This window comes from Equus przewalskii, chromosome 8 (assembly GCF_037783145.1).
Source record: "Equus przewalskii isolate Varuska chromosome 8, EquPr2, whole genome shotgun sequence".
NCBI lineage: Eukaryota > Metazoa > Chordata > Mammalia > Perissodactyla > Equidae > Equus > Equus przewalskii.
Window position 1 is genome coordinate 44536020 of NC_091838.1, and position 27441 is coordinate 44563460.

General features: G+C 37.2%; 1 protein-coding gene across 4 annotated transcripts in view; it reads left to right on the plus strand.

Annotated features, from left to right (window-relative positions):
• Positions 1-27441, plus strand: part of CPQ (carboxypeptidase Q) — a 462588-nt gene that overhangs the window by 71063 nt on the left and 364084 nt on the right. The window contains exon 2 of one of the 4 annotated variants that reach the window (XM_070631792.1): positions 6335-6364. The exons of the other annotated variants lie outside the window; for them this stretch is intronic. The gene's annotated coding sequence lies outside the window, so the exon portion shown is untranslated. The remainder of the gene's footprint in view (positions 1-6334; positions 6365-27441) is intronic. 4 annotated transcript variants of the gene reach the window in all.

Here is a 27441-nt window from a genome sequence, read left to right on the forward strand (position 1 = left end):
GCTAACTTTTGACAAGGGAGCCAAGAACATACAATGGAGAAAGGAAAGTCTCTTCAATAAATGGTGTTGGTAAAACTGGACAGCCACATTCAAAAGAATGAAAGTAGACCATTATCTTACACCATGCACAAAAGTTAACTCAAAATGGATTAAAGATTTGAATGTAAGACTTGAAACCATAAAACTTCTAAAAGAAAACTTAGGCAGTGCACTCTTTGACATCAGTCCTGGCAGCATATTTTCAAATACCATGTCTGACCAGGCAAGGGAAACAAAAGAAAAAATAAACAAATGGGACTACATCAAACCCAAAAACTTCTGCACAGCAGAGGAAACCATCAACAAAACAAAAAGACAACCTAGCAATTGGGAGAAGATATTTGCAAACCATATATCTGATAAGGGGGTAATATCTACAATATATTAAGGACAACGACAAACAAACACAGCATTGGAGATTGTATTGGTGGTTACCATAGGGCAAGGGGAGGAGGAGGGAGGGCAAAAGGTGGTGATTAAGCTCACATGTGAGGGATGCACTATAATGAGTTTTTGGGTGGTGAACATGATGTAATCTACACTGAATTTGAAATATATTATGATGTACGTGTGAAAATAAACAAATTAATAAAAAATAAATTAATTAAAAAAAAACTCCTGCATCTCAGCAACAACAAAATAAGCACACCAATTAAAAAATAGGCAAAGGATCTGAACAGACATTTTTCCAAAGAAGATATACAGATGACCCACAGGCACATGAAAAGATGTTCAACATCACTAATTATTAGGGAAATGCAAATCAAAACTACAGTGAGATATTACCTTGTGCCCGTCAGAATGGCTATAATTACCAAGATAAGAAATGACAAGTGTTGGAGAGGACGTGGAGAAAAGGGAATGTAAACTGGTGCAGCCACTGTGGAAAACAGTATGAAGATTCCTCCAAAAATTAAGAATAGAACTACCATATGATCCAGCTATTCCACTGCTGGGCATTTATCCAAAGAACATGAAAACACAAATGCATAAAGATACATGGCACTCCTGTGTTCATTCAGGATCATTCTCAATAGCCAAGACATAGAAACAACCTAAGTGCCCATCAAGGGACGAATGGATAAAGAAGATGCGTTATTTATACACAATGGAATACTACTCAACTATAAAAAAAAGATGAAGTCTTGCCATTTGCGACAACATGGATGGACCTAGAGGGTATTATGCTAAGTAAAATAAGTCAGAGGAAGAAAGTCAAATACTGTATGATCTCACTCATAAATAGAAGATAACAACAACAACAAACACATAGATACAGAGATTAGATTGGTGGTTACTGGAGGGGAAAGGAGGAGGGAGGAGGGCAAAAGGGGTGACTGGGCACATGTGGATGGTGCTGGGTGGTAATTAGTCTTTGGGTGGTGAACATGATGTAATCTACACAGAAATGGAAATATAATGATGTACACCTGAAAAAAAATAAGAAGAAGCTTTAAGAGGAAAAAAAGTACTTCAAGCACAAAGCAAAAGTAGGAGAAAAAAATGATAGCAATAAATACCTGTTAAAGGATTAAAAAAAACCAGACTTGAGTCTGGCCAAGGGTAGAGCAATTGCACACCTAGGGATGGAGAGCTGAAAACAGAAAGCGCCTGCAGCCTGAAAATGAACAAAATGTTCCTAAGTAAAAGTGATTGAAAATAATGTGATGCTCCACTAATAGTTGAAGGTGAAGAGGAGAACTTGTGAGATTTTGTCATAATTACATGCTGGGGTACTCTGGAAATTTATTTTCCTAATTCAAAGTGTTCTTTTTCTGATTCAGAAGTACATTAGTGATTGTTTACTGGGTACAGAGTTTCAATTTGGGAAGATGGAAAAAATTCTGGGGATGGATGGTGGTGACAGTTGCGTAGCAGTGTGAAGGTACTTAATGCCATAGAACTGTATACTTAAAATGGTTAAAATGGTAAATTTCATGTTGTGTATATTTTGCCACTTTACAATTTTTTTAAGTATATTAATTATCAGAAAAAGAATAGACTCATGTCTGTCTCAATCTGGATTAGGGCCAATGCTTTGGAATCTCAGTCAGCAAGTATCAGAACTCAGGAATTCATAATCTTTCAATCTGATCTGAAAATTGCTGAAATCATTTGTTAATAAATAACAAAGACCTTCGAGGACTGTATGTAAGAGAGAGGAAGCCTATAGCTTGGAAGGGGTACGCTTCTGTCAGTGTGGAACTCTGGAAAGAGGCTTAGTTCAGGTCTGGTAAAGAACGTGAGAATGAGGGAAATGTAAGGACACAGTAGTCAAGAAAGTATTTTAGTCCTGGGGGTTGGCTCCAGTGTGAGAAAACAGGCACTTTACACTGTTGCTGAGGATAGAAGTGTACATTGGTACAGCCTTCCTAGAGTACATTTTTGCAATGCATAGTAAAAATCTTAAAGGTGTTTATCTTTTTTATTTTTACCAATTCCACTTCTAAGAATTTTTCATAATGAAATAGTCTGAGAAGTATGCTAAGGTATTTGTATAAAGATATTTATTTAGAACCAATCCAAAGATTCAAAAATAGGAAACTGTTCAAACAAATTGATTCATCTATACAAGGGAATATTACACAGGCATTCAAATAATAATGTAGAGTTATATTTATGGAAGTGGGAAGAGGTACATGATATATTGTCACATTTACAAAAAAGCTGCCCGTAAATCCATAGGTAGATTATGATTAATTTTTTAAAACATATATATTTATGTATCTGTGTACCAAGTAATTCTGGGAAGTATACACTGAGAGATTTTTTCTTTTGGCTTATTTTGATGTTACAGATTTTCTACAGACAAAATATAATGCTGGAGTTATAAAGAGAGAATTTTTTTCAAAGTTATTAGCTATAGAAAGGATAATTCTTTCAGATTGGCGTTCTCCAGATTGTATGACTAGTGCTTGGAACAGAGTAAATGTATCACATGTTTTAGCAAATAGTAGGCAAACAACTTTACTCCCAACTTGGCAGTATTAGGTAGTTACCGGAGAGACTTTTCTGAATTTTATTCATTTGTCTTCTTCCACTGGACCTGCTTCTGCAGGATAGCTGTTTTTTGGTTCCTGAGGTCTTTTCTCCTTCCCTGGTTTCCCCTTTTTGGATACCAGCATATGTGTGAGATTCCTTCCCTTCCTTGGTGTGAGGTTGTGCACCTTCCTGTGTCTGAGCGTTGCTGGTATATTTCTGGATGGTCATTAATTACTTTTGTTCATTTCATTAAAGGTTTTGAGAGTCAGGTTTCATGATCCCATGTTATTCCATCATTTTATCCTGTGAGTCTTTCCAGTGCTGTTAGGTTTAGAAAGTTCTTCCTCTTTAAAATTTGACAAATATTTATCTTGCTTCAAAAATATTTTTTTGTGTAATACTAAAATTTATTTGAAATCCATTTTTGTATGGTTTGAAATGAGACAGTAAATTGATTTTTTTCTTTCACAATACTTACCAGTTTTACATAAATCACTTTTAGAGTAATCCATTTTTTCCATATAGTTTTGTGATGTGTACTTTGTCATATGTTATAATGTGTATGAATCTATTTCAGGCCTGTTTTGTTGCATTGATCTGTCTGTTAATTCTCATACCAGCATTATACTGTTTTGATTATTAAAGGATTAAAATACAATTTAACGTCTAGTTTGGGTACGTGTTCAATGATTTTGCTTTTTCTTTTTTTAATATAGCTATCTTCACACACACTACCTTATACAATGCTTGGCATTATGTCAAAAATATGAATTTATTTGGGAATAATTGACATTTTCTGTTGTTTAGTCTACCCCTCCAGGAGCATGTTTTATTTTTCCATTTGTTTAAGTTCTCTTACTTATTTCCTCTCTCAAGGTTTTGCTGAAGTAATTTATAATGTGTAGCTATTGTGAATTGGAACTTCCCCTCATTCCATTTTCCAACTAGTTTTTGCTAGTATATAGAAAACTGATTCTTAAATATGTATTTCATAATTAACCAATTTGTTGAGTGTTATTATTAGTTTTAATAGTTTTTTGGTTCTCATATATTTTCTAAAAAAAAATCCTGTCATCTTGTGCAAATAATTATAATTTCTATCCTCTTTTCAAATATTTGTTTATCTTGTTTCTTCTCTTGAATGTTAGTAGTGATCCTGGCCATGCTTACTTTCCTTCTGATTTTAATGAGAACAACTTTAGTAATTTCCTACTAAGACATATTTGCGATAGGTCTAAGAGAGATTAGGAAATAAACTTTGCTTCTTAGTTCCTAGCCACTTCCTAGTTCAGAAAAAAAAGTGTTGAATTTTATTGAATGCTCTTTTGTCCTTTTTTGATAATTATGTACTCTTTCTTATTTGACCTAGTGATGTGATGTGTGATATTAATATATTTTCTAATATTAAATAATCCTGGCATTGCTGAGGTAATCCCTACTTGATTGTGCTGGCTTATTAGTTTAATATACTTTGACTGAATTTCACTGGTTCCTCGTTTAGGATTTTCACAACTGTATCCCATAAATGAATCGCGTGTGGAGTACCATTTCTTTAAGTGTTTTCTAAGACGGAGTATTATGAGGAAAAAGGATGGTTTTGTCGTCAGATACATTTGAGAAAGGTATATTAAAACATTTAAACAAATTTCTTTGCTTCAGGAGTCTCAGAGACATTAATATGCTAATACATGCTATAAATCTCTGAAACTGTGTTTTCCAAACTAATTCACAATAGACTTTCCGCGCCTAAGAAAATGACATTAATTTCCAAGGAATCCTCTTTGGAAAATGCTAGTCATTGTCATATTTTGGTATCAAAGTTATGTTAACCTCATAAAGTGAATTGGGATAGCTTTTTATAATTTTATATGCTCTGGACTAGATTATGTAATATAGGTGTTAATCAGTTTCTTGAAAACTTGAAAGGCCTATAGCATTGTCTGGAACAGTTTTGCAAATTATCCCTTGATGACATTTGTAATGTCTTCCATGAATATTCAGCTTTCCTGTTCTATCGAATTAATTTTATTAATCTATGTTTCTAAGAAAGTGTTCACTTTTTTGAGATTTCTAAATTTCTTAAAATATCATTATGGGTAAAATTCTCTTTAACTCTTAAGACGTGTTTACTTATCTGTTTGTAAATAAAATGAAAAGAAATGATCTATGTCAAATGCTTGAAGCACAGTGCATGGCACTTAGTAAATGGTGAACTCTTTTACTTTCTACCTCCTTTCTAATTTTGTTTCTTTCTTTTTTATTTATATTTATAAGAACTTTGTCAATTTAAAAACTCTTTTCCCAAATAGCCGTCCCTTCTACTTATCTATCTACCTATATCCATCTATTTTATTGTTTTAAAATTCATTAGTTTTCTGCTTAAATTCTCATATTATTCTTCCTGATTTTCTCAGTTTTTTTCTTTTCTAGCTTCTAGATTAAATAGTTCATTTAAACAAAATTATTCGTTAGTAATAAAAATATTGTCTATTAATTTGATTAAAAATAACTTTGTATTTTGTGGTCCTTTATGCACATGGTGCAATATTTGAAGTTTACGAAAGGGCTTACAGAGAAGAGTGAGTCCCTTTCCTTCCCCTGCCCAGTGTTCTCCTCATCAGGAGGTGACCACAGATGCCAGGCTCTTGTGTCTCCCTCCAGAACTACTGTAAGTGGATCTGGCTTTTGAGTATAGCTTGATCAGGAATGCAAACATTGTTACTTAGTTATTATTTTCATTAGGTTTAAATAGGCTCTATTTTTCATTTAAAATTTCTCATTTGATACAATAATGAGAGAGTGGCTTTAAAACTCTTCTTCATAGGATATTACATTATTTTGTTATTAATTTCTATTTTTATTGCATTGTGATTAGAGAATGTAGTCTATAATTTATACTGTTTGGAAATTCCTGAGATTCATTGTGTGATCAATTACATGGTCAATTTTTATAAACATTTCATACTTATTTAAAAATGTACTGTCTCTAAAGGCACAAAGTATATAATTACTAATTCAAAATAATTTTTATTTATTGTAGCTTACTTGATCTATTATTATAGAGAGTAGTAAATTACTTTCCTTCTCAAATTGAACTTTTGTCAATTTTTATCTATATTCCTGATAATTTTTGTGTTTTGTATTTTATACCATAGTATGTGGCACATAAAGTCTAATAATTCTCATATATTTATTCTGGATTGTAATTTTTACTTCTTTTAAAAAAATCCTAAAAGTAACACTTATATCTAGAAATAAGAATTCAGATAATAGTAAAGGACATCAAATGAAAAGTAAATCTTTTTTTTTTCAGACACCCCATCTGTGATCTCACACTTCAGTGGTAATTACTTTTGAATATTTTTTACTATTTTTATTTCTTCTGGTGGTTACTTTCATAACTCTAAATAATATGTTTATATCTTTCATTCTTAATTTATTAACTGTAAATATTATCTATCGATGCTTCAGTATGAAAATTAAGGTTTAAGTTGTTTATACTACCCTTATCTCTTCTTCTCAAATCCCTCCTAATATTTTTTTTGTAAACTTTATAATTTTAAAAAGTACTTAAACTCCAACTTTTTGATTCATCAGCTTTAAACATTTTTTGACTATTATTTAAGATGGGGAAATGAATTTCCCAATTTAACATTCTTTGTGCCCCTCTAACATTAGCTATGTTATCACTTTTATATGGGGAAAATTTAGAGCGTTCTGTTCTCTAATTATAATAAATCTTCCATACTTTGTCTGTGGGTTGACTCTGAAAGTTAAATACTGGCAGAAGAATTTTAGTATAATAGTTATGTAAATATTTATTGCATATTTGGTAAGAATATTGGATATGTTGAGGAGACAGAGCATTCAACACCTGTGCCCTTTCAAGGGGAATGTTCCAAAGGTCAAGGGAAGATGGATGGTCTCTCTCTCTTTTAATATTCGCTATTACTGAGACTCATGCTGTGATTTAACTTGTTTCATATTTGAAGCATTCTTGGAAACTTATTTTTTCCTGGAGTTTCTAATTGTCTAATTTTCTTTTTCTTGAGAAAAGAAACACATGCCTTTCTACCATATTACCAATATCTTGCAACTGTTAATCATAGTATTTGTTGAATTCTTTAGTATGTATTGACCTATTTCTAGGTCTTGTCTAGAGCTATCATCCTGTGATTTTTCTTAATTTTATTTTTGGATTAGTTCCACTATTTCTTACATCCTGTATATTTCTATTTTTTTATTCCTTTTTTCCCCCTGCAGTACATATTCAAGTGATTTTTTTTTTTTCCCAGCAAAGCTGCATTGGAGGTAAATTTTCTGGGTCCTTGCTTTTCTGAAAATGTCTTTATTTTTGACTGATATTTTGCTGTATAGAATTCTACATTTAAAATATTTCCTCTCAGTAATTTGAAGACATTTCTCTTTTGTCTTTTACCATGTACCATTCCTGATAAAAAGTCTGATGCCAAGCTGATTCTCTTTACTTTCTAGGTAACCTGAATTATTCCTTCTGGAAGATTCTAAGATTTTCTTTTTAATTTTAGTTGGGAAGCAGTGCTCTATCACAAATTCTATGTTCTTCACAGTCATTCTGTTCTTCTTGTTGTTAATGTTTTTCAACTTATGATTGCATTTTGGGTTTCCTTATATTTTCATATTTTAGCCAATTCTTTTGCCAGCTTCTTCTCTAATTATTGTGTTCTGACCTCGTTTCATAGAGATGGTAACCTTTTACATCTTTGTGAAGACAACAAAATATGGTTTAATTTTTCACTTGTTATAGAAAACTGTTGTTAGAAGTTTCTCTTTCTTTGAGGTTTTAGAGTGATATCCCTTTTTCCTTTTGCTGAAGTTTTTTTTTTCCATAAGCCCACTGTTAGCTCTTTCTTCTATTTTTTTTCTCATTCTTGAACTGTGTGAGATCTAACCAGGCTTTGTCTCTGTTAACAAAAAGAATAGGTGAATTATTTTTTAGTCCACTTACTGTTCACATGTTCTGCTCAGATTTAGCCTGAAAATTTAATTTGATGTTTCCTTTATTTCTTATTTTTATGTCTAACAGGCATTCATCTGTCATGGATTTAGGTGTATTACAGTTAACATCTTAATACAGCTCTTGCATTTTTTAAAATTATAAGATTACATGCAATTTGCAGTTGTTTAAATAATGTAAAACATTAAATACTCTTTCACTTGCGCTCCCAGAATGTGAGCTCTTCCTGTCTTTGCTCCTATTTATAAAGTTTTTTCCTAAAAAATTGTTCTTTCACCTATATTCATAACTTTGCTAAGGTAAACTGAGGTCTCTTAGCAAAAGTAGAGTGGGCAGAGCTGTTGGGACAGGAAGACTGGTTTGGGTAGCAGTCCATGACTGTAGAAAAAAAAGAGTTCCCATAAAACTGATGCTGCTCACCATATTTTTGCCCACTGCAGCCACTGTGTTCTAAAATTTAGTGTAGACTTTAAGGGTAATTAAGATCTTTTCCTATTTCTTTGGAACCATTCATTCTGTCTGGTTGTGAGGATGAAGCATGTGGTGTATGGTTTAAGAATACACTTCCCAACCCTTTCCCACTGATGCTGTATTAAATGGAGTTTTTTACACTCAGAGTGAATGGCTCTTCCTGCTGATACTCAGCTTTCTGTACTTTGCCAGTCATTGTGTGTGTGTGTGTGTGGTTTTATAATGAGAAGTAGGAAGAAGCCCTATCATGCACTTATAGCCTTCTATCATTTTATGAAGTCTAACCATTGGCCTGTTACTGAATTTTGATGAGCTAGGCATCTCAGGTGGCATTTTGGTTTTGTCCTTAGTTATTATTATTTATTTTGCTTTTCATGTTTTGTGTTTATGTTGTATATTTAATTCATTCTTGGGGGCTGTATCATCTCTCACTTAAACCATCTTGGATTCTCTCCCAACCTCTTTACCCCAGAAGTCTTGTATGAGTCTTCTTATTGCTTCCACATTGCAGCTTACCACTTGTATCACCATTTAGACTGTGAGCCACTTCCTTGAAGGTGGGAGCTAAGTCTTAACTCTTTATTTTCCCTGTAGAGTAGATGTTCAATACATATCTACTGAGAAGCTGGTCAGCTTCATGAAGAAGATATGATTGAGCTCCTTCTCCTCTTTCTTCCACCAAAGCTAAAACATGGAAAAGGATAAGATTTGAGTAATATTTTCTAAGGAGAATTTGGAACCCAGACACCTACTATGGAGGCTTTATAGTTTTTAAAAAAATGCAAGAGAAAAAGAGATTTTAGGATTAGTGTATATTAGTATGTATTAATACAACCCTTGCTTTGTAGTCTCTTGGTGGGGGAAATAATGTGCTATCTAGTTGTGTTTCCTGGGACCAACTCAGTAAGTGTGCTCTGCAGGATGGGCTCACTGACCTTGCTCCCATCCCTGTCCTATGTTTCATCTAGCTTCAGGGGGCTTATCTTATTCTTTTGTCTTCTTTCGTACCTTTCCCCAAAACCTCCAGTGAGAGAAGAGATTTTAGTATTAGGAAATGGTCTGTTGAATTCCAAAGTCAGAAATAGACCTCATGAATATGTATAAGGCATTAAAACTCTTCTTTGAAGTGTGATTTCCTGACTAATGGATGCTTCTGGGTTGATTTTTTTTCACTCAGTTAAACCCTATTCGGACCAACTTGCATTTTGGGTGAACTTAAGAACCTTATGATTAGCATCCATTAGCATTTCTATAACATTTTATATTGCAATAATAATACCTTTTGAAATTTCTATACCATATCTTTCACAGAGTGCTTTATGCCTGTTATTTTATTCGATACTCCCAACAATGCTGTGAAGAACGTTGGGAGTCTATTATCATTCCATTTTATAGATGAGGAGACTTATGTGTAGAACATTTAAGTGACTTTTCCAAAGTCATGCGGTGAGTAAGGCGGCAGCATGTTCACTAGGAGCCATGTCTCTAGCTAGTATGACAAGGATGTGCTGCCTTTTAGTTAGTGACAGGAAATGATTGCTAACTTTAAGCATTTACAACATGCCAGCTCCTGTGTTAGGCCCTTTATAGACATTTTGTCATTTAATACTCTTCATCACCCTGCAAAGTAGGCCACTGTATTATCCCTCCAATTACACATAAGGAAACTGCAATTTAGACAGGTTAGGTGACTTGGTCAAGGTCACACAGCTAGTCTGGTAGAGCTTCAGTTTGAAGTTAGGTTTCCCTGATTTTATAACCCAAGCTCCTAGCCTCTTGGCTCCCTCTTAGCTTTTTTGGATTGAGCTTTTGAAGATGTTCAACACAGCATAGCTTTTAAAAGGCTGTTCCATTTCTTATGATTTCCTGATGTGATTACAAACACCATTCTCCTCCCTATGACTCCTACAGTCTGGGGCCTATTGTCAGTGGTACACTTGTGAGCTACACAGATAAGAAGGGCAGAACAAGTGAGGGGAACTAACATTTACTGAGCTCCCATTATATGCCCGGTGGCTGTTAGAAACCTGTATCACAAGAACTCTGTAAGTCTGGTGTTATCATTCCCACTTCATGGAGGAGGGAACACAAATTCAGAGTGAAGAAATGTGTACAAGCTTGTAAGTGGAGGAGTCAGGGTTTTTACCCAGGTCTGTCAGTGGTGATGCTAATGAGAAGGAACACTATTTCTCAGGGTCCTATGGAGGACGGTCTTTAACCAACAGAGATGCATTTCACTTCTACTGGTTATGAGGCATTATAATTGATATTCTGGAGCCCCTTAAAGTGTTTTATGAAGGAACTCATAAGAGAATCCAAAGAAAAGAAAAACTGTGGCAAGTTTTAGGCTACATTGCTTAGTTTATATCATGTTGCCAGCAGGCCTTTGACTGAAATACCTAGGAACTGGGACTTAACCAGCAAAAACACACTGGTAAACATCATAATGACACACACATTGAGGAAAATCATGTTTTTAATTTTAAATGCTATGCAGTCTTGCCTTATATAGTCAATGCTGGGAAGTTGTGGTATGCCAGAAAATGATTTACATTTTGGCCTTAGGGCAAAAATATGGAGCTTGTCGTTATGTCAGAGAGAGGCAAAATCTTCTAACGAAAAAACCTAAAGCTATAAACTTTTCAGGATGTGTGTTGATTAAACTGTTGTGTGGCTGAGCATTTTGCCTGAAACTTCATAGAGAATAAGCAGCTGTTAATGACTTTCAGGTAAAAACCTCCCTTCTGAATCTTCAGTGCTCTATTCCCAAAGTACAGAATTGTGGGTGACAAGCATTTTCCTGATCCTTTTAAGGCCTTCCTGGTCTGAGACTGTTTTGGGTGAGGAAGACCGTCCCTGCTGGATTTTTGGTTCATGGGAAGAAAGCTGCATGTCTGCCCATGATATGCACAATCTGGCCTACAGTCTGTGATGCCAATCAGATGCAGATAAATTGCCATACAGACAAGCTGCCTCATGAATGTGACTTTGCCACCTCCAGGGACCAGGGCTTTCTGCACCTGTGATCCAGCATCCCTCATTTTCCTCCCTGGCAGCACTGGATGGACTTCTCCAACGGGGAGCCCTCTCTGTAGCATCTATGTGGTGACCGGGGGAGTGATTGCTTACCCCAGGGAACTGGAGTAGAGGGTTACCACGGAGAAGGTGGAGAGTTTTCCTGTTTTCTTTATCCTTCCTCTCCTTGAGAAAAGTAGACTCTAGCAGTAGTTCAGAGAACCAACTGTGCAGTCACAGATCTGGGTGCAAATTGTGGCTCTGTGCCTCATTCACTGTCTAACCTTGACCATGTCATTTATTCTCTCTAAGCCTCGTTTCCATCTATAACCTCTAGGTGTTAACGATACCCAGCTCATAGAGTTGTTGTGAGAATTAAATGAGATAATGTGATATTAAATCCTTAGGACTTGATAAAGATTAGGTATTATTATAACTGTTACCTCCACTAATAGCATCAAACCTTGGGTCTAATCAGGGCTCAGTCTCTTTACTGAGACATTAATATATTCATAACCACTCTGCTATTCTGCCCCTTTTCTGAATGCATCACAGTTAACTCATGAACTTAGGTCACTAAACAAATGGAATTTATCAGCTGCAGACCCCCATGTGCCACTTGCTTGATAGCAGGGAAGGTGTGTGTATGTGTGTCTGTGTGTCTGAGAGAGGGCTTGCCAAAAATATTTGCTCTATAGCTGTGTTATCACTCTATCATGTGCTGGTGTGGCTTTATGGGAAGTATATCTTGGATGTTTGTTATACATTATTTTTAGCTGGAGTTTATTTTTCTAGGGAAATAAGAATTTCATTTTTTAGAATTGACAGTTATTTTGTACAAGTAGTTTATGTCTACAAAAAGTCCAGGTTTTTATCTTTTATGTTTGGTTTTGAGGCACTGTATGTGAGATGTTGCTGAACATTAGAACTTGAAAGAGCTTGGATTTGGGGTCAGAATGGGGTTCAGATTCCAGCTGTGATACGTACCAGCTGTGAGAGCCTTAATTTCCTCATGCGTGAATGTAAAAATACCTGCTTAATGGGATTAAAAGAGAAAAAAATATAAGAAAGTATCATATTATGTAACACATAACAGTCTCTCAAAAGTTACTGGTTATTGTTTTGGGCAGATCCAAACCTCCTGTTAGTAAAATCTAGTGACTTCCATTTTTTATTCTTTGGGACCTCAGGTCTGCAGAGACATCTTAGATGCCACAAAGAAAGGTTATGGGGGCACTAAGTACCCAGGATCCCTGCCCCCTTCAAAAGAAGCTCTGCTTATATCTGTTCTATATATAGGTGCTTCACATAAGATTTTTTTAAGAGGAAAAAATGCCTAAAAAGTGATTGAAGTCCAAATTATTGATTTTTCCTTTATGAATCACACTTCTCATGTTGCATCTAAGGAATCTTTGTATAACCCAAGGTCACAAAGGTTTTCCTCTAGCAGATTTTATAGTTTTAAATTTTAAATTTAGGTCTAAGCTCCATTTTGAGTCCGTTTTTACATATAGTTAGAGGTACTGTGTACTAGTTTGTCAGGGCTGCCATAACAAAGAACCACAGACTGCGTGGCTTAAACAACAGAAACTTATTTTCTCACAACTCTGGAGACTAGAAGTCCAAGGTCCAGGTATTGACAGGGTTGGCTTTTTCTGAGACCTGCTTCCTCTTTGGCTGGTATTTGCTCATCATCTCCCTGTGTCTTCACTTGGTCTTCCCTCTGTGCGTGTCTGTATCCTAATCTTCTCTTTTATAATGACAGTAGTCATGTTGGATTAGAACCTACCCTAATTATCTCGTTTTAGCTTAATTACCTCTTCAAAGCCCTATCTCTAAATAACAGTCATATTTTTGAGATACTGGGAGTTAGGACTTCAACATATGAATTTGGGGGGATATAATTGAGCCCATAATATATGGATAGAAGGGTTTTTGTTTGGTTTTGTTTGGTTTGGTTATGGTTATTCAATTGTTTTAGTACCATTTACTGAAACATTTCTTCACTGAAATGCCTTTGTACCTTTGTTGAAAAGCAACTGTCCGTATAAATGTGAGTTAATTTCTGGATCCTTTATTTTGTTGCCATGATCTCTTTGTCTGACTTTACTCTAATACCAAACTGTTGATTATTTTGGCTTTATAATAAGTTTTGGAAAAAACTGATAAATTGTACTTCTTCAAAATTAAAAACTTCTGCTCTTTAAAAGACACTGTTAAGAGACTGAAAAGACAAGCCACAGATGGGGAGAATATATAGATATATTTGCAAATCATAGATCTGATACAGAACTTGCATCCAGAATATAAAGAACCCTAAGATCTAAATAATAAGAAACTAACTCAATAAAGAAAACCAGGCAAAATATTTGAACAGATACTTCACCAAAAAAATATGTAGATAGCAAATAATCACGTGAAAATATACCCAACATCATCAGTCATTAGAGAAATGTAAAATAAAACCACAATGTGACACCACTACACACCTATTAGGAAAATAAGAAGACTGACCATATCAAGCGTGGTAAAGATATGGAGGAACTAGAATTCTCATATACTGTTAATTGGAATGTAAAATGGAGAAACCACTCTGGAAAACAATTTTGCAGTTTTTAAGAAGTTAAACATACACTTCTCATATGGTTGAGCCATTCCATTTCTATAACATATATCCATACAAAGACTTGTACACAAATGTTTATAGCAGTTTTACTTCTCATACCCAAGCTAAAGACAAACCAAATATCCATCAACAGGTGAATGGATAAATTAACTGTGGTATAGCCATACAATGGAATACTACTCAGGAACAAAGTATTTCAACATGGATGAATCTCAAAATAATTATGCTGGGGCATAGAAGCCAGACATAGGAAGAATACAAACTATATGATTCAATTTATATAAAATTCTAGGAAATTCAACTAATGTATAATAACAGAAAGCAGGTCAGTGGTTTCCTTGAGCTAGAGGTAGAAGGGGTTCAAGGAGGAATAGGAGGGAGGAATTATCAAGGGGCATGAAGAAACTTTTGAGAGTGATGAATATGTTCATTATCTTAATTGTGGTGATGGTCTCATGGATGTAAACGTATGTCAAGACTTATCAATTGTATATTTTATACATGTGCAATTTATTGTGTGTTGATTATACCTCAATAAAGCTGCTTTAACAAAAATGATTGAAAACATTTGGACTAATGGTATGAAAAATCAAAGAATAAGGTGAAAAAACCCAAGAGTATTAGCCATCTTTCAGGCCTATCAGGATTTTCACTATCTCAACAGCATTTGAGCAACTATTTTTTTTGTATACTTTAGGAAATATCTAATACAGGCTGTCAGGAGACTGAGAAGAGACTCCTCACAGTGTTGGTAGCCTTAAAATGTAGCATGGAACCATACAAATGCCAAGACAAATTGAGAAATTTGAGCTTTTTTCATTGAGTTCAGTACCTTTGAATTAAATGCATGTTCAGCTTTCGTTCTAGGTGCTAGGGGCTACTTTTTTCAAGTGCACAACTTGCTACCTCCATTGGGTGTGGAATTCAGTAAAACCAACCTTTGCACGTGCCTTTGTTAAAGTGTGTACCTAGATGTATTTTGTACAAGAAAGAAAAATAACTAGAAGCAGATTTACTGCAGTGTGGATTTAGTTGTTTGGCTGACTTCTTTTTGCTGGTTTTCTGGTTTTTGATGGGGCTTCCAGGGTGATGGCCTAGGCAAAGCCACTCTGCTCTGGACTTGGACTTGGTACAGATTTCCTGGTGGTCAAGTCATGTATTTTCTACTTTGGGAACAGGCAATGGAACAGAGCTGCAGGAACAACTGCATAGGTTCTATGGACTTCCAAAAATGTGGGTTAAGGTAATTCGGCTCTCTTCTTGTTCCCATCTCTAAAAGAAAGACTCCACCAAAGTTCAGAGCATCTTAAACATTTTGAAGTTGTGACATTGAGTGTGAATAATTGGTGTCTGTGGGACTCTGAGAGTGAAAGCAGGGCTTACCAGTGTTTCTCATTACTATACAGAAAAGAAGCTGGAAAAACCTATAGTCAGATATAAACATTTCTGCTTAACATTCATTGTCAACCAGGGAATAGCAAGTACTACAGAGCTGTATAGTCACTTGCATTTAAACACCCTATTTTACAAGTCCATAACCACGTTCCACATAGTGGCATTAGTACCATGGAGACTGTGTAGTAAGAGCTCAAAAGTAGGGCATGTTTAGTATTGCAATTACTGCTTTTCGTTTTCCTAAGCACTTGGATAAATTAAAATTCTAATCAGTATTATTCAGAGACTGCAAGGAATGGTGGGCTCTCATTTCTGGCCCAGCATTCCTCAAGCACATATAGACCAGATATTGTATTTAGCGCTGAGGGATACTGGAGAGACAGTCTCTGCCTTCAGAGAGCCTTCAGTGTAGAGATGGAGACTGAGAAGTAAACAGGTGATTATAATGCAGAGTGATATGTACCATGGAGAAGGTACCTAGAACAGAGTAGTTCTGGGATCTATAGGAGGATCATCCAACCCAAACTATGGGAGTCAGGGAAGGCTTTTCAAAGAGTGAGTCAGAGTTACCTCCTCAAAGAGGAAAGGCTTCTACCTCTAGTAAGAGGTATGACAATGACCTGTATGACAATGAGCAAATCACTTACGTTCTCAGAGCCTCTGTGTTGGAAGTAGTAATCTCCCTCAATAGTCACTTTTGACGATTAAGTCAGATGATATATATGAAAGCACGTAGCCCAGTCACTTGCTAGGGCAAACGTCAATATTGGCTTTCTTCCTTCTTTTCTCCTTCTCTCCTGCCTCTATCAAGTGAGGAACATGACTTCCATAGCAGACTACACAGAGGTAATGTCTGGAGGGTTTCCAGCCATCATCTCTGTCACTTGTTGTTTATCTTCCTGCTTCCAGATCATCAGGGTCTTTTCTCTCTGATGTGGGTCTGGGCTGTGCTCATGTATAGCACAAGGTCTTTCATGTCCTGCTTGTGACACTTCATTAGGGGAAGTGGCCAACCTCTGAGCAAGTGGTGGAGGCAGAGGGAAGATGGGAATCAAACGCAGCACCCACAGGGCAATGTTGAATCAAACACCAGTGCAGCCCTGTGTGTGGGAGGGGCAGGCAGCAGCCATCATCAGTTGTCATGCCGCGTGTGTGGAGCCGTGAGAGGAGATTGCCTCAGTGATCAGTGGAGAGAGCAGAGGACAAATAGAGAGGAAAATCATCTTCAAGTGTAACTCATGATTACTCTGTATCCATGTTCTTGAAAGTAGTACATTATTCCTACTCTTGGCCAGGCCTTAATGGCTATAAAAACAAATGATACAGCCTCTTTCAGGGGACAGTCTGACTGGTCAGCAGGCATTTCTGATGCAGGACACAATGTAGAAAACACCGAGACAAGCTGGGCACACTTTGTTTCTGCCCTCTGCGTTTCCTTTGTTCATTTTTCTGCACACTCTTCCCTTCCTAAGATGACTTTGTTTTTTCCAAACCCACATCACCTTCTCATGTTGCAAATCCACCTAACCTTCAGCCTTTTTTTTCTGCACAGCTGTCACAGCAATCTTCCCTTCCTCTGCTCCTAACTGTATTAGACAGTGTGGTGCAGGCTGTGAGTTGCAAACTCATTACCCCGGGGCTTTCCAATAGAATCTGATGTTATCCAAAACTTCTCATCTGTTTCAAAGGGTACAATTTCCTGCATCTCTGGAGGGAAATCAAACAGACTACATTTAGGAAATAGGCCGATCCTTCACAGATTTAGTAGACTTCCAGGCAATTATGGGGTGATTATTCCAAACTTAGTGTTTCCTCACCTCGTTTCCCTCAACAATTACTTGAGTGACCTGACAATGGGCTTTCCATCTTTTGAGTGAGATACTGGGAAATAAATCACAAAACTTGAGATAAGCTGTGGTTCCTTTAATTTCTCTGTCCTCTTCCCAAGTTGTTTTTGTCTCTCCTCAGGGATAACCATTTCTCTTTTTCCCTTTTCTTCCTCAGCTTCCATCTGGGATCCAAGAATCTCTCAAGTCTATCTTCATAATCCTTTAAATAATACCTAGTCTCCTGATAAATGTGATTATCTTTTTAAAATTTACTTTTTGGATTTAGAAATTGCCCATTAAGAAAAATTGCTCTCAGCTGGTTTCCCATGCCTCTTTATAGTTCTTATCTTCTCCTTTCTCACCTTTGGACTGGGATATATTTTCCACCAGGGTCTTTGTTCTGCATTCCAAACTCGTCTCTTTCCAAGTGTCTCCCTAATTCCTTTTGTAATTTTTTAAGTTACCTTTTTAATTTCCTGCTGTCAAACATCTGCTGTATCCCCTTTCTTTCTCCACTTCCTAGAAAACTTGTTTTATGAATGTTCTTTCTCCCCAGGATAATTTTGCTGGCTGTGCACTGATGTAGTGATAGAGTGGTTTTATTTTACATTGACTGATTAAGCACTTTGAATAATTGTTTTAACTCCATTACTGTGAATCTGTTTGGCTAAACCCTTTTATTTTGCCACCTTTGATTAATGTCTGACCATTGGGAGAGAGAGGAATCAGCGCATTAATTTCCTCTCCACCATTGATAAGTGCTCTTTTTCCTGTGCAAGAGCCTAAAGCAACAGATGCTGTGTGCTCCCATTGCAGGAGGAGAGAGCACACACGGTTGCAAAGTATGTGTTTGCTCTTAGCTGGTGTTTGCTAATGGTGCTGTGTGGCAGCCATCTCATAGCAGAGAGCAAATGTTAGGATTTGGGAACAGTGTACTGGCATATCATATTTTAAAACTGAATGGCGAATCTTTGTTGAATTAACAGTGTATAGCTAGATAGTTTTTTCTTTTAAGCTCATGAAACTTAACAGCTGTTTAGTGAAGCAATATTTTCATACATGTCTGTTTGACAGGTTTAATAGCAAATTTTGCAATAAGTGACTTACTGAACAGGCCTTCCTTGCTTGGGCTGTAACAAGAACTGTGTTTGCAGCAAGATTCACTGAAGGTCTTTCTGCTTTTGTGTTTATGGGATGGGGGAGTCTGGCTAAACTGAGGGGAACTGAAAGGCATGTTCCAAAGGAAATTACTAATATCTCTACTAGAGTGTTCCCTGGAACTTGTTATTAACCAGTTCAGGGAAGATACGTGGGGGAAACATGCTATTTAGCAATAAAAACACATTAGTACAGTCAGCCTCCCGTAACCCTATATTGGCGAATGGTAATTAAATCTATATATCTCTAGCTTTATAGTTTTCTGCAGCTGAATCTCTGGAAGACTTCTGCACTTTGTCTGACTCAAGGAAGGCCATATTCTCTCCTTTGCCTCTGGAAGAGGCTGCTGTGCCTTGTAATAGCTTTTTAATATTGCCAGATCGAACACAAATCCTCCACTTGTTTTATTGGCAGAAATAAAGCCCTTCCTATTACTGTTATGTTGGGGGTCTAAGTCTTAGAAAACTAGGACTTTACGAGCCTAAAATCCCATTTCCTTTGGTCCCTTTTGCCAGCTCTTTCAGATCATAGGATCTTAGAATTGCTAATTTCTAGGGTTACCCACTTTATATTTGGCCCTGAAGGGTGTAAATTGCATTCTTCATGATTTATTTGTGTTTTTATTGACTGTTTGTGCTTAGTATGGCTGCTGACCATGGGTGTGTGCACATATGATAGAGTGACAGATCATAGACCCCTGTTGTCAAGGGCATCCACCCTCATGGTTGGCCTGGCATCCTCAGCTAACGCAGGGACTAAGAGCTGTCTCATATCCTCTTTGAATTTCAGTACAGATTTTGAAAACCAAGAATATAAAGTTTGTTGTAGGGTTCATAGTTGATTTCATTTATTGGGATTTGAATCATATTGTTTCACTTAAGCAGCATGTAAGGGAGCTTATATTTATTTCTCTCAGCCCCATCATGATGTAGGTCAAAAGTCAGTTACATTCGACTGTGTGACAAAGATACCTACTTTTAAACAGTAGGAATTTAGGCTTCATTTTATATACTTGAGAAACTTGAAAGGGATAAAGAAATTCAGCAAAAGGATTAGTAGAGTGAACCCAATTAGTGTTTTGTGTTTTTTTCTGAGCTAACATCCACTGTCAATCCTTCTCTTTTTTGTATGTGAGCTGCCATCACAGCATGGCTACTGACAGACGAATGGTATAGGTCCACACCCAGGAACCGAACTGAGCTGCCAAAGTGGAGTGCACTGAACTTAATCACCAGGCCACTAGGGCTGGCCCCGGTTAGTTTTTTTAGAAGGCAAACTCAAAACTGCTCACTGGTAAACAGTAAAATGTCAGGGACACAAAATGAGTCAGCCCACTGGCTCATGCTAATGGGATGAGGAGGGATAAGAGAGAGGTCACTTGACATGTATAGACTGGGGCTATGAATGATTCACTGTAGCCAGTGGGAGGAGAGGGGTCTACTGGTAGACCTCCTCTAACAGGTTGTCACCCCCATACCTCCCAACCCAGAGCTCCTGAGATTCCCTCTGGTAAGGGGACTATCAGTCAGTGTACCATTTGCCCTGCTCTCGTTGCCTCACTAATCTGCTGTCACTGTACTAACTTCCAGAACCTACAATGCTTATACCTCATTCAGGATGCCATGTTCAAGTGGCAGAGATGTTTGAAATGAAGCCTCCTTATTATGGTTCTTAGGGAAAATAATGGTAAAACTATTGGATATGGGTGAATCCTAGTCCAAGATGGTAGGAGAGGTGGGCCTAGGACACTCCTTTCCCTCTCCTGGAGGCTGATTCTAACAATTAGGAACAGTTCTGGTTCACTTCTGTGTGTTTTTTTCCCCAGAAGTATAAGTAAGAGTTATGATATATATATATATATTTAAATGTTTGAACTTTAAAAATAGATAGATAGGACTTTTTATTTTTTATTTTTAACTTCTTATTTTTAAATAATTATAGACTCACGAGATAATTGCAAAAATAGTACAGAGAGATCCTACTGTGTCCTTTACCCAGCTTCCCCCAATGGTAACTTCTACATGACTATAATATACCCAAACCAGGAAATTGCCACTGGTACAATCTATAGACTTTATTCAGATTTTGCTAGTTTTTACTAGGTGGACTTTTTATTTCAAACTCTACAGAATTTTTTTTATAGCAAGTAGAATTGAAGGTGCAGTGGGAGCAAAAATTCTCCCCTCATCTCTTCCTTTCTTTTTATCTTGCCCTTCTGTCCCCCATCATGTGAAAAATCGATACTAAAAAACCTATAGCAACAAATACAGTCTGAATGCTTACTCTGAAAAGCAGTAAATTAGGTACCAAGGAGGACATGAATCCTTATAAGAAGAAATGGTCCTATATCTGGGAATTATCTGCTTATACAGAAAAGTTCAGCTTAAGACAGTACAGTTACTAAGAACATAAAATATATTCAGCACTTGTCTTTGAATTATAAAGAGAGAAGAGCTACTTTTCAGTCTGGAATGTACATTCACTCCTTCCCAACTCATATGCCTGCTATTCTTAGAGTCTTCCAAAACTAATTCAGGTATCACCTATATTTCCTGCGTATGTTCATTGAGTACCTACTGAATGCCAGATCAGTGCTACATCGTAGAGGCTCAAAGATGGATTCTATACAGTCCTTGCCCGCATTGAATTCATAGTTTAGTGGGAGAGACAGACATTTTGAATATAAATATTTTGAAGAAATATAACCAGCAAAGAGGTATAGAAGAGGGGGCTGGAGACAGGGAGAACAGTTAGGAGATTGTTGTGGTAGTTCAGGTTAAGGTAATATGGCCAGAAACCAAGATAGTGAGGAAGACTTAGAGGGCAACTATGGATGTGAGGGCTTTTTAGGAGTTAAATCTGATATCACTTAGTGATTAAGTGACTGAAGGTTTTAAAAGAGAGTGGGCTATCCCAAATGGTCCAGATGATGGGGTGATATAAATGCTGTGCATCACGGGTGGGTGTTCAGGGAGAAGGTCAGACTCTGGAGGAAAAGTCATGAAGAGGGTTTGGATGTGTTGAGTTAGAGATGCCCATGGGCATCCAAATTAAGAGAGCTTATTAACCAGTATATGAACTCAAGCTGTAGATGCTAAATGAAGCCTTGAAATGAAGGACCTTGCCAGTTAGAATATGTAGTAGGAGGAGAGGGTCAAGGACAGAGCACTAGGAAATAATAAACTTTAAAGGATAGATGGAAAAAAGGGATCCTATAAAAAAGATTGAGAAGGAGAACAAAGATATAGGAAGAAGAGTGTTTGGAAAAGGAGAGGCTGTCTACAATGTTAAATGTTTCAGATGTCAAGTATGATAGGAAATGAAATGTTTTCATTGAATGTAGGCACAAGGGCATCCTTAATGACCTTTGTGAGTTCAATTTCATTTGGCTGGTGGGAGGAGATAAAACAGTAGATTGAGTAGAGGTTTTTATATATGAACCAACTTAGACTTTGGTATAAGGTGATTTAGTCAAGTGTTAACATGGAGTGTGAAGAAAAGTGTGATTGATATTAAATATTTAAGAAAGTCCATAATAGAATGTTAGAACTGAAATGCAACCCTTTATTTTATCCATAAAGAGAGACTTCAGATAAATTCTTCAAGGTCATGCATCTGAGAGGGACAGCCAGGAGGAAGTCCCAGACCTCTTGACTCCCTTTATGAAAGGAACTTGTGAATATGCTATAGTTTAAAGGATAAAACTAATGTCTGATACAGGAAAAGTAGTCATTAAAGTGATGGATCAGAGCCATATACTTCTGTTGTGAAATATAACTACTTTTCTAATGAATTTATTTGTTTATTCTATAAATATATATTGACAGGTATTATGCTATTTGCTTAGTATACAAAAGAAATAAAACACATTCCTTGCAGAGAACATGCCTGGTGAATTTTACAAAAGTAAAATATTATTGCTATTAAGTGATGCATAGTGTAGCAGGGTGACAGACACAAAAACAGGTAGCATACAATAAGCTATTAAAAAGGCAGCAAATAGTTCTGCCTAGGAGTTTGAGACTGATGAGCTGGACTTGCATCATGATTGTGACTTCTCCAAATGGAGAAAAGATGAAGGGGCATTTTTTTTTGGCAGAGGGAACACCCTCTGCAAAATCAAAGATAAAAGAGAAGAGGTATAAAGAGTGTTCTATAACTTCAAGGACTGGTAAACAGGCTGCAGTGTCAGGTGAGGGAACAATAGGGTCTAATGGTGAAGAAAGCCATACTCATAATGTTGAACAGTGAACAGTGTGGGAACAGGTGTTTTAAGCCAAGCAGTCATTCATTTTGGGTTTAAGATAAATCTGGTGGCAATATGGAAGATAGATTGGAAAGGGACCTGAGTTTAAGGCAGGGAGATGTGTGAGGAAGTGTTTCAAATGAAGAATGATGAGCTTCTGAGCTAGTGAAGTGATGGTGAGGATGGGGAGGAGGAAAGTTAGTTGAGAAAGAATTTGAGCTGGGAAGATGGTAGGATAGGAGAACTCTGAACTCACCTCCTCCCACAGACACAACAAATATACAACTACTCTTGGAACAATTACCCCTGTGAGAGAACTGAAAACTGGATAAAAAGAATCCCCACAACAAGGGACAGTGCTGACTGAGGTGGAAGAGGCAGAAATTCCTTTCTGGAAAGGAAAAAGACACCTTCTAGCTGTGGTGCTTCATGGCCAGGAGCAAGTACAAAGCATTTCCTGGAGGAGTGGGGGATCTGAGCAGGAGAGCTTTGACACAATAAGCAGCTTTTGGATTCAGCACAACTGAGCAGAGTGTCATAATATCTGGCTTTGCTGACCATTAACATCAATGGGGACTATCCCCAGAAAAGCTATTGGACATAAGGGAAAGAAAAGCCTGCTCTTAAAGGGCCCATGCACAAATTCACCCATTTTGGAAAGCAACCTAAAATCACCAGAAAGAAAGGTGCACAGTCTTTTGGTGAAAAGGGACTCACTTGAAAGGCTCTGGGTGCATATTGGCAAGAGCTGAGACCTCCCCAGGCTGGGACCACCTCCCCAGGGACTGAGACATTGGCAGCGGCCATTATTGTGACCTAGTACGGGTGTGCTGACACAGATGCTGGCAGATTCCATTGGAGGTCTCCTGGTCTGTTAGCACAGGGCACACCTGCAGTGTCCACTAGAGCACCAATTTAATCCAGCTCAGCCATGGGAGGCAGCCTACCTAGGGACTGGCCCCACCCAACAGCAAGCCCTTGGGCAACTTGTGGGTCTACATAGGCAGAGTTTTTGGGACCTCTGCCACAGGGGTGAGTGGGTCTGCCTCTGTGGAGCAGGGAGTGCATCATGGGCAGGGTGTGCATGAGGAGCAGGCCTGTGTTGGTGGAGTGTGTCAGGCCTATGCAGTGGGGCAAGTGGGTCTGCTTTATTGGGTCCATTTCAGTGGGTTGGGGCACACACATGGGGCAGGACTGTGTTGATGGGACGTGTGGACCAGCAGGTGGTGGGGCTTGTCAGCTGCAGGAGACTTCTGCTTCTCAAACAGCAACATAGGGGATCAGCCTCACTTTCTATGCCTAAAACAATTGTGTGCTGCCACACCTGGGGCTGACTTCACACTGCTGCACTCCTGAGAGAGCTGACAGCAGTCTTACAGGCTGGAGGCCTACAGCAATTGTGAGTCCTGAGCCTATCAACCTGGCACGCTGGGGGCCTACTCACTTAATAGAAAAGTTGCAGCAAATGTGCTGTTATACCTTGCAGCAAACTGTGCTGGTCCTCCCCACTTCTGATAAAGTGACTGAAGGGACTGTAGCAGCCACATGCAGCTGAGCATTACAACCAGCTGGCCAGAGGGACAGTCTAAGCTCCATGAGCATCTGTAGTAAAAGCTACCCTGCCACAACAGAAGGACAGACATAGCCCACACAAGGGATACTCCTGGAACATTTCAAACTGATGATGAGAGGGAAGCACATTCCTGGGCCTCATAAAGTGTTACTTACATAAGGCCATCTCTCCAAGATTGGGAGACATAGCTGATCTACTTAATACATAGATATAAGAAAAGAGAAAGAGGCAAAATGAAGAGACAAAGGAATATGTTCCACATCAGGAAACAGGACAAATCCTCAGAAAAAGAATTAAATAAAATGGAGATAAAAAATTTACCTGACAAAGAGTAAAAACTAATAGTAATAAGGATGCTTACTGATCTTGGGAGAAGAATGGATGAATTCAGTGAGAACTTCAAGAAAGAATTGCAAAATATAAAAAACCAATCAGGGGACTGGCCTGGTGGTGAAGTGATTAAGTTCATGTGTTCCATGTTGGTGGCCTAGGGTTCACAGGTTTGGATCCCAGGTGCAGACCTAGCACTGCTCATCAAGCCACACTGTGGAGCCATCCCAAATAAAATAGAAGAAGATTGGCACAGACGTTAGCTCAGCAGCAATCTTGGTCAAGCAAAAAGAGGAAAATTGGTAACAGATGTCAGCTCAGGGCCAATCTTCCTCATAAATAAATAAATACAAACAAGAGGAAAATAGTTCAAAAAAAGAACCAATCAGAACTGAAGAATAGAACAATGGAAATGAAAAATTCAAGAGGGGATCAATAGCAGAGTAGATGATACAGAATGGATCGGTGAGCTGGATGAAAGATTGGACGAAACCACCCAAGTTGAACAGATAAAAGAAAAAAGAATTAAAGAGGACGAGGACAGTCTAAGGGACTTCTGGGACAACATCAAGCACACAAACATCCTTATTATAGGTGTCCTGTAAGGAGAAGAGTGAGACAAAGGGGCAGAGAATCTATTTGAAGAAATAATAGCTGAAAACTTTCCTAACCTAAGGAAGGAAACAGACATTCAGGTACAGGAAACACAGAGAGCACCAAACAAGATGAACCTAAAGAGACCCACACTAAGACACATTATAATTAAAATGTCAAGAATTAAACATAAAGAGAGAATCCTAAAGGCTGCAAGAGAAAGGACAACAAATTACATACAAAGGAAACCTCACAAGGTTGTCAGCTGACTTTTCATCAGAAGCCTTACAGGCTAGAAGGGAGTGGCATAATATATTTAAAGTGCTGAAAAGAAGAAGCCTGCAGCCAATGATACTCTACCTGGCAAGGTTATCATTCATAATGGAAGGAGAGATAAACAGTTTTCCAGACAAGTGAAAGCTAAAGGATTTTATCATGAATAAATCAGCCTTACAAGAAATGTTAAAGGGACTTATTTAGGTGGAAAACAAAAGACCACAAATAAGAATAAGAAAACTGTCAAGAAAAAATCCCTGGTAAAGTCAAATATACGGTAAAGATAGTAGATCAACCACCTATGGAGCTAATATGAAGGTCAAAAGACAAAAGTACTAGAATTATCTATTTCCATGATAAGAAGTTAATGGATGCACACACACACAAAAGATGTTAAATATGATATCAAAACATAAAATGTTGGGCGAGGAGAGTAAAAGAGTAGAGCTTTTAGCAAGAGTTCAAAGATAAGAGACCATCAACATAATATAGATTGCTATATATGTAGGTTATTATATATGAACCCAATGGTAATCACAAATCAGAAACCTATAATAAATATACAAAAAATTAAGAGAAATGAACCCAAACATAATACTGAAGAAAGCCATCAAACCACAAGGAAAGAGAGCAAGAGAAGAAGAAAGGAACAAAGAACTACTAAAACACCCAGAAAAGAAGTAAGAAAATGGCAATAAGCACATACTTATCAATAGCTGCTTTGGATGTCAATGGACTAAATGCTCCAACCCAAAGACATAGGGTGGCTGATTGAATTAAAAAACAGGACCCATGCATATGCTGCATAGAAGAGACACACTTCAGACCTCAAGACACTCACAAACTGAAAGTGAAGTGATGGAAAAAGATACTCCATGCAAATGGCAATGAAAAGAAAGCTGTGGTCGCAATACTTCTATCTGACAAAATAGAATTTAAAACAAAAAGTGTAACAAGTGACAAAGAAGAGCACTACATAATAATAAAGGGAATAATCCAACAAGAGGATATAACACTTGTAAATATCTATGTATCTAACATAGGATCATCTAAATATATAAAGCAACTAGTAACAGACATAAAATAAAAAATAGTAACACAATAAGAGTAGGGCCCCACTCCACTTATATCAATGGATAGAGCATCCAAACAGAAGATCAATAAAGAAGTTTTGGCCTTAAATGACACATTAGACCAGATAGACTTAGTAGATATATGCAGAACATTCCATCCGTAAACCACAGCACACACACCCTTTTCAAATGCACATGGAACATTCTCCAGGATAGATCACTTATTAGACCACAAAACAAGTCTCAATAAATTTAAAAGATGGAAATAATACCAAGCATCTTTTCTGACCACAATGGTATGAAACTGGAAATCAACTGCAAAAAGAAAACTGGAAAAGCCACAAAAATGTGGAGATTAAACAAAATGCTAATGAACAACTATGAAGTCAACAAAGAAATCAAAGGAGAAATCAAAAAATACCTGGAGACAAATGAAAATGAAAATGTGACATGTCAAAATTTATGGGGTATAGTGAAAGTGATTCTAAGAGGGAAGTTTATAGCAATATACAGGCCTACCTCAACAAACAAGAAAAATCTCAAGTGAACAATCTAACAGTGCACCTAAGTGAACTGGAAAAAGAAGAACAAACAAAGCCCCAAATCAGTAGATGCAAGGAAATAATAAAAATCAGAGCAGAAATAAATGAAAGAACACTAAAAAAAAAAAAAAAGAAAAAAAAAGAAAAAATCAATGAAACCTAGAGCTGGTTCTTTGAAAAGATAAGCAAAATTGACAATCCTTTATTTGGACTCATTAAGAGAAAAAGAGAGAAGGCTCAAATAAATAAAATCAGAAATGAAAGAGGAGAAATTACAACAGAGACCTCAGAAATAC